The sequence below is a fragment of the Pteronotus mesoamericanus genome, unplaced genomic scaffold (assembly GCF_021234165.1).
Source record: "Pteronotus mesoamericanus isolate MK-2021 breed Mesoamerican mustached bat unplaced genomic scaffold, CSHL_Meso_final contig_32, whole genome shotgun sequence".
NCBI lineage: Eukaryota > Metazoa > Chordata > Mammalia > Chiroptera > Mormoopidae > Pteronotus > Pteronotus mesoamericanus.
This window is the reverse complement of record NW_026555134.1, coordinates 14,509,719-14,516,817: the sequence shown is the minus strand read 5'-3', so window position 1 is coordinate 14,516,817 and position 7,099 is coordinate 14,509,719.

The following is a 7,099-nucleotide window of genomic DNA, read 5'->3' as shown; positions in this document are numbered from 1 at the left end:
ATAGTGCTTGGATTTGTGCCTTGAATCTTTTACTTTTTTTTCAATTGCTAATACATGCATCTGTTAAAAGAAATTTAGTGTTCAAAAAAAAGAAGCTCAAGTAGTTCCCTTTTTTGCCCCCTTACACAGTCCTCTAGTTGTCCTTGTAGGCATCTGATATTAGACATTTCTTATGTTTATTTCCAGAATTTATTGAGTATTGTGATGTGTGTTGGATGGGGGGAAGGGGTGAATGGGAATATATGCATGGCAGGAAATTCCCTTGATTCGAAAACAGCAGGACACATACATTAGAGAGTGACTTAGTAGCTTGAGTTAAAGTCACTGAGCAGCCTATTTACCAATGGAGTGTGTCTTAGGTACCAGAAGAAATATAATATATTCTTCAAGTAAGTTTGTAATGTCTCAGGGAACACAAAACAGAATTTTTAAGCAGGTACTGCTTTCAGCAAACAACAGAAATTTAAATGATAATGCATTTTAGCATAATGAAAATTATCTGAGTTGTAAGATACCCCTTGAGATTGTAGAAACTCTGGTAACCAATCAAGTGTTCTGACAGAGTAAAATCAATGTGTACCCTATTATAGCTATGTGTTTGGAAAGCAATTGGGAAATAAAAAGGAGAAATTGCTTCCCTTTATTCACTCACGAAATTTCTTCGTAATATCTAGCTAACAAGGCTTTAAAAAGAAAAATAATGACCAAAAAAGGGTAAAGTTTAAAACTAATTATCGAATCAGAATGATTTTGAAAACAAAACTTGAATTGTATACCTACTATTTATAAGATACTATGCTAGGATTATAAAATGCCCTGAGGAATTATCAATATAGTTAGGAAGTGACATATATGTAAAAAAAAATATTTTTCTAACACAGCATCTGTTAAGCAGACTCAGGGAATCAGATTCTCTAAGCCACTCTATTTTGCATAGCACAGCAGCTCATCCAGGTTAACAAGAGGGTCAGTTGCTGCAGTAAGTAGGTGGTAATGTCCTCTGCTGGGGGTGAGCCAGATGGTTTTTTTAGTACATACGAAATTTCAAAAATATTAGTTCTCTTTTGTACTTTATTTCTACTAGTCCTACCAACTGCCTAGGTGATTTATTTTTAATAAAATTAATAATTAAACAGTCTTTGGACATTAGAATTTATGTTAGTCACAAATACATCACCTTTATTTAGGTAAATTTTCACTTTCTGTTGCATGTATTTACATGCGTGTTTGTGATTATATTCGTGTTTATATTTTAATGTATTGAGACTTTCATTTAAATAAATGCCATAATGGTTTTGAATTCAATAAAATGATACCTTTGTGGTCTAAATTCGCAATGAATTGGATATAGGAGGAATCTTGATGTCAAAATATCTGTTTCACTCTTGGTAAAAGTTAGATTGGAGTGCATGCCTTACATCCACAGCAGTGGTGGGCCTGTCCTCCAACCTTAAACTCGGTAGATTTTTCCCACCCATTCATTGGCTCAGCTGGGTAACCGCAGTCCTTCTCCACAGGGACGGATCCTTTCCTGTGGTGGGTGAGAGCACCCGAGGATGCATACAGCCTCCTGAGATCTGTTTAGAAAGAACCCTGAAGGGACTGAGCTGCATCTTCCCTGTTCCTTCTGAAGGCGCCGTTCAGATAATTTATTTCTGTTCCTCCCTAGGGCGTTGATTTCAGATCTGCAGTGACCATAAAACAAATTGTGCCTGGAACGTGGGATTCTACCAGAAAGCAGGGCAGTTTAAAGGGTAATGGGGTCATGTTAAGAGGAAAGATAACCCAGTTTGAAACATTCCTATTGAATAAACATGTTCGAGGATTTCTTTTTTTTTTTTTTTTCCTGTTTTTATTAACAGAGTTTTATTTTATTTTATTTTTTAATTAATTTATTTACTTTTATTTTCTCTGCCTTCCCCCCTCTTCCCTTCCCCCTCCCTCTCTTCCCCTTTGTTTTTCCTGAGTCCTTCTTATTTCCTTCCCCTCCTCCTTCCGCCCCCCTTCCCTCTGTCTCTTTCATTTCTTTTCCTTTCAGTGTTCTGGTTTTCCTTGCTTCTTTGGTAGGTGGTCTGGTATTTTCTTGCCCCTGGCTTATTTGCTAGTTGTTATTGAGGTTAAAATGGTAGTGTCTACAATTGATCGTGATTTATGGTATGGTAAAATATGCTATAAAAGAAATATAATCATGCATGTATACATATGTATGCATGTATGCATATATGCATATACATAAAATAGAAAGGGAGGAAAAAACAATACTTTTTTTTTTTTGTGAAAGATGTGCTAGATAAAAAGGTATATGGAATAATGTGTTGGAAAGTCAACATCTGTACCTGATTCAGGTAAGGGTCATCAAGGTGATAAAACTGTTATGTCAATGGTCACTGGGGAACAGAATATTAAAATGTTGGCAAAATAATCCAGCACAGATTGCAAAGGGAAAAAAAATACACCTTTACAGTGGCCAGAACTGATGGTCATCAGGCATCATAGCTAAATGACTACATTTACAGGTGATTATCACTAATGGTGATGCAATGTGATATTTTTTACTTTCTGATATGATGCAAGATCAAGAAAATTACCTATAATGTATTCTTGCTAATAACATTTATCTAAATCTCAAAAAGCCTCTGTATCCCATTCCAGATTCTAGCAAAGGGTAGAAGGGAGGCAAGACAGAAGGAAGAAATAATTATTTTATCATTCTGTTTCTGCTCCACAACAATTTGTCTTTCCTGAAGTTTGAATCCATATGCACTACTAGTACAATACATAGGCAGCTACATGTTTTTGTCTATTTTGTTTTATTTTGTTCTGTTGGCTGCTCCGAATAGGATTTCTTGCTATTAGAAGTTAGTATATTTCAAGCAGTAATTCAAAAATTAGTACTAATACATAGGATTTGTAAGTAAATATTCTCTTGCAATTTTTCTGGTGAGGACTAGTCGGTCAACACATCCCCCAAAACACATTTGCTTTTTAATGCAGAAATCTATATAGCCTATATAACATGTGTTCCATATGCAAACTTCATGTAAGAAGTTACATCTTTATACAAAGCTAGTTAATTCACTGATGGCCACGTAAGACCTATGCTAATTAAAATGGTGCTGTTTTGTAGAATAAGATGGTATGTCCAGAAGCTACTCGGAGTAGCAGGCAAAGGAAACCACTTGCAAACAAGGCCATCTTCTGTTAAATTTTAAAAGGCTTGCTCTTCACTTTGATAATTAAGTCTTATGATTTCCAGTTTCAGATCTTAGAAGGACAGTAATCAGTAGTTTCCTATTTCTGTTCACCTATAATGATACAAAAGAGAAAAACATACATTGATATTAGTAAAATATATATTAATATATATTTTCTCAATCGGTTCATAGAAAATATCTTTTATTTTTTTTGACAAGCATGATGATGCTATTATAAAAACTGCTCTCTCAAGTTTTAAAACAAATTAGGTTTACAACTATGAGATTGTATTTCCAAATGCCAAATGTGATTTGTTCTGACAGGAGGGATTTTTTCCCAAAGACAAATGTTCAAGATCTTCCATTGTTTAATGGCACATTAAGTAGAAAACTTCTCTTTCCATACCTGCATATACTTTATTTAGCTTCCTTCCATCTGCTCTGCAAATGCCTTTATAAACTGTATCCCATGGCAACCCCCAATGGCATTTAGCTCCTTGTCTCCCAGCTGAGCTCATCTCTCCAGGGAAACCACCTTAGCACTCCAAGGGTGGCATTTTTTTGTTAATTTGGAAAAGGCTTTTTTTTTTTTTTTTTTTTTTTGGTGAGAGTCTCTTGCATATACATTCCTTTAAACTTACAAGAAAATATTTGACTGTGAATCATGTTTAAATCCTAAAGATGAGAATGAGTCATATTATTTCACAAAACCACTGCTCTTCTGTCTGTAGACAAAGAAATCACAGATAATCATTTTATCAGTGTGAAGCAAGTTTTCATCCTAGAAAGTTATTTGAAATAAAAGCTTATAAATTTAGAATTCTAGTGGGACGAGAAAAACTGAAGTTCATTTACTTTGTATATACTTTACTATATGAATTAACTTGTTAATCTACGCTGAGAGAGTTGCGGCATGCTGAAAAAGACAGTGAGCTCGAACAAGCCAAGCTGGGATCTGTCGAAGGGGGAGGGGATGGCCACTTACAGCCGTACTATTTAGAGGCCATTAAATCATTTAAGCCTCAATTTCCCAGTTTAGAAAATGGGTGAAACTTCACAGGGTGTTGTGAAGATGAAATGAGATTAGTATAAAGGCTCTTTGTTAAAGGCAAAGCAGTATGCAGGGTTTGTTATTACATTCTCTACCCCAACATTTTATTATTGGGTTATCTATACACAATTAAAACATAATGGTGTTATAGCTTTAAGCACATTTATTCAAAACAATAAAATGAAGTGAAATTATAAGTGGAATCATTGTTGGCGTTTGAAATCTTGAGTGAGAAAGGAACAATAAAACTGCTTTGTGTATAATCTGCCCTTAGGAAACCAAAGTACTCCATGACATTCAGTATTTGAATTTAAAATTGCTTTTGTACCTCTGAATATACATATTTATTCTAATAACTGTTTTCAAAGCATAATTATTTTTGCAAATGCTTTAGCATTGTATTGTGTTAAAACCACTATAAATAAATTAAAACTTATATGTGCTTAACAAGATGTTTATTTTAAAAAAGTTTTATTCCATTTCTCCTTCCAGAAATTATTATTGGTAACATTGATGATGTTTATAAAAGTAATGTGTGACTTTTGCATTCTAATTAATCTTTTTCAAAACATTATTCTTTTTCTTTCCAAATTATTTTATTTATTTATTTTCAGAGAGCTGGGAAGGGAGGAAGAAAGAGAGGGAGGGAAACATCAGTGTGTGGTTGCCTCTCACGAGCTCTCTACTGGGGACCTGGCCTGCAACCCAGCCACGTGTCCTGACTGGGTATCGAACCGGCAGCCCTTTGATTCACAGCCTGAAACTCAATCCACTGTGACACACCAGCCAGAGCTCAAGATGTTATTCTAATTGCATATGTTTTTATAAAACTCTGAATTTTAAGTTACGAATACACTTGATCAAAATTTAGTAACCTAGGATTTACTTTCTAAAATAAAGGTGATGATTTCATAAAAACTCTAAAACTAAAAATTTACTTAGAACAATATTTTGTTAAATAACATTCAGTATTTGATTGTATTCACTGATATGGAGGAAACCATGGGGGGAAATCTATATTGCACCAATATTTCTGTATATAGTAAAAAACATAGTGAAATAAATAATTTTGTACATAAGAAAATTACATAGTTAATTAATTCAGAGAAAAGTTAATGTAAGTAGTTGTAAATGCTTATCACTGCACTTTTCAATGACCACCTCTTTGAGACCATGATTCCCTTTGGATAATTTAGTCTTGATAATTTATTCCAGCTTCAAAATTAGAGGGCAAGTCTCAAATAGTTTTTTATTTTTGCTTAACCACAACCACACAAAATAGGAAAATACAAATTTATACTAGTAAAATATTATATTAATTCATTTTCTTAATCAGTTCATTGCCTGTATGTTTTCTTAGAGTTTTATTAAGCCATTATAAAACTACTTATATCAAATTTTAAAATAAGTTAAATTTACAATTATGAGGTTGTATTTCCAAATGACAAATTATATCTGCTATAACAAGAGTTCCTTCTTCTCATATCTTAATCACTACTATTCTGTTGTAGAACACACAAAACACACACACACAAAATCCACAATTCCAGGTGGACTAACATTTTGCTAATATGACAAGTTTCAGCGTCTCTGTACCAACCATTTCTGCTGGGAGCCATTGTGCCTTTTAGATGAGCAAAGCATTTAGAAATCCTGATTTGCACTCTTATATTCCCCCTCCTTCACTTCATTTTCTAAACAATCCAGTTCAAAAGCCATTAGGTGGAAACAGAGTAGGCAATCGTACAGCGTGGGGATTGGGCTGAGAGGCAACAGAGCTGTGTGTTAATGAATTCAAGAAGGGTAAAGAGGGAGCCGAGGGGTTGGGGTGTTAGCCTACTACAAGGTGTGTCTGAGTGAGCTGAGGGGTGACCACATGAAATAGGAATCCCATGCTCAGTTTTGGACCCCAGTAGAAGGAAAAGTCCACAAGGGGAAGCAGATCATAGGAGATTATGTGTGTTATTTTATGTTTGCAGAGGAGTATCTCCAGAATAGAAAGAGATTGCTAGGTCAATGTATAAATCCATTAAAAGTTTTGTGGGATGTTGCAGAAACCGCCGTTCTGCGTTTTCTCTAGCAGCGTGTGCCTGCGTGCATTGTTTCTTTACAGTTTTGTCAGTGTGCTCTCAATACTCTTGTTATTTTTTCCAATTTGATCGATGAAAAATAGTATCTCAGGGTACTCTTAAGTTGTATTATTTTTATTATAAGTACATGAGCCTTATTTTCTGTATTTAAGTGTCATTTTTATATCTTGGGAATTTTCTTTTATACCTCTTGGCCATTCCTGTGGGGTTTTAAGTTTATTTCTCATTAATTTGAAAGTGAGGGTCTGATATTTAGTTTTTTTAGTCTAAGAGCTCATAATTTGTCCTTTGAATTTGCTTATTATACATTTTATTATTTTAAAAATATAAGTGAATATATTAGTATTTAAAAAATAGATGTGACTATATCTGTGTAGTTTCTTATATTGTTCCTGGATTTTACATCATTGTTAGAAAAGTTGATCTCTCATTTATAAAGAAATAACCCATGTTTGCTTCTCGTGCATGCATTTATTCATTTTTAAAATATTTAATTGTGTTTTCTACTTAAAGTAATGCTGCTCTGCGGTGTTAGATACAGCTCCATTTTTTCCCCAATGGCCACACACTTGTCCACCCATTTTTATTTAAAAATATATTTTCTTCCCGAATTATGTAGGTAGAATTGATTCTTGGATGTCTACTCTATGTGCATCTGTGGGTCATTGAAATGCTGTTTTAATTACAGAAGGTTTATGGCACGTCTTACTGTTTGCTAGGGCTAAGGCCCCCCTAATTTTTTTTCAGGGTTTTCTCATTATTTG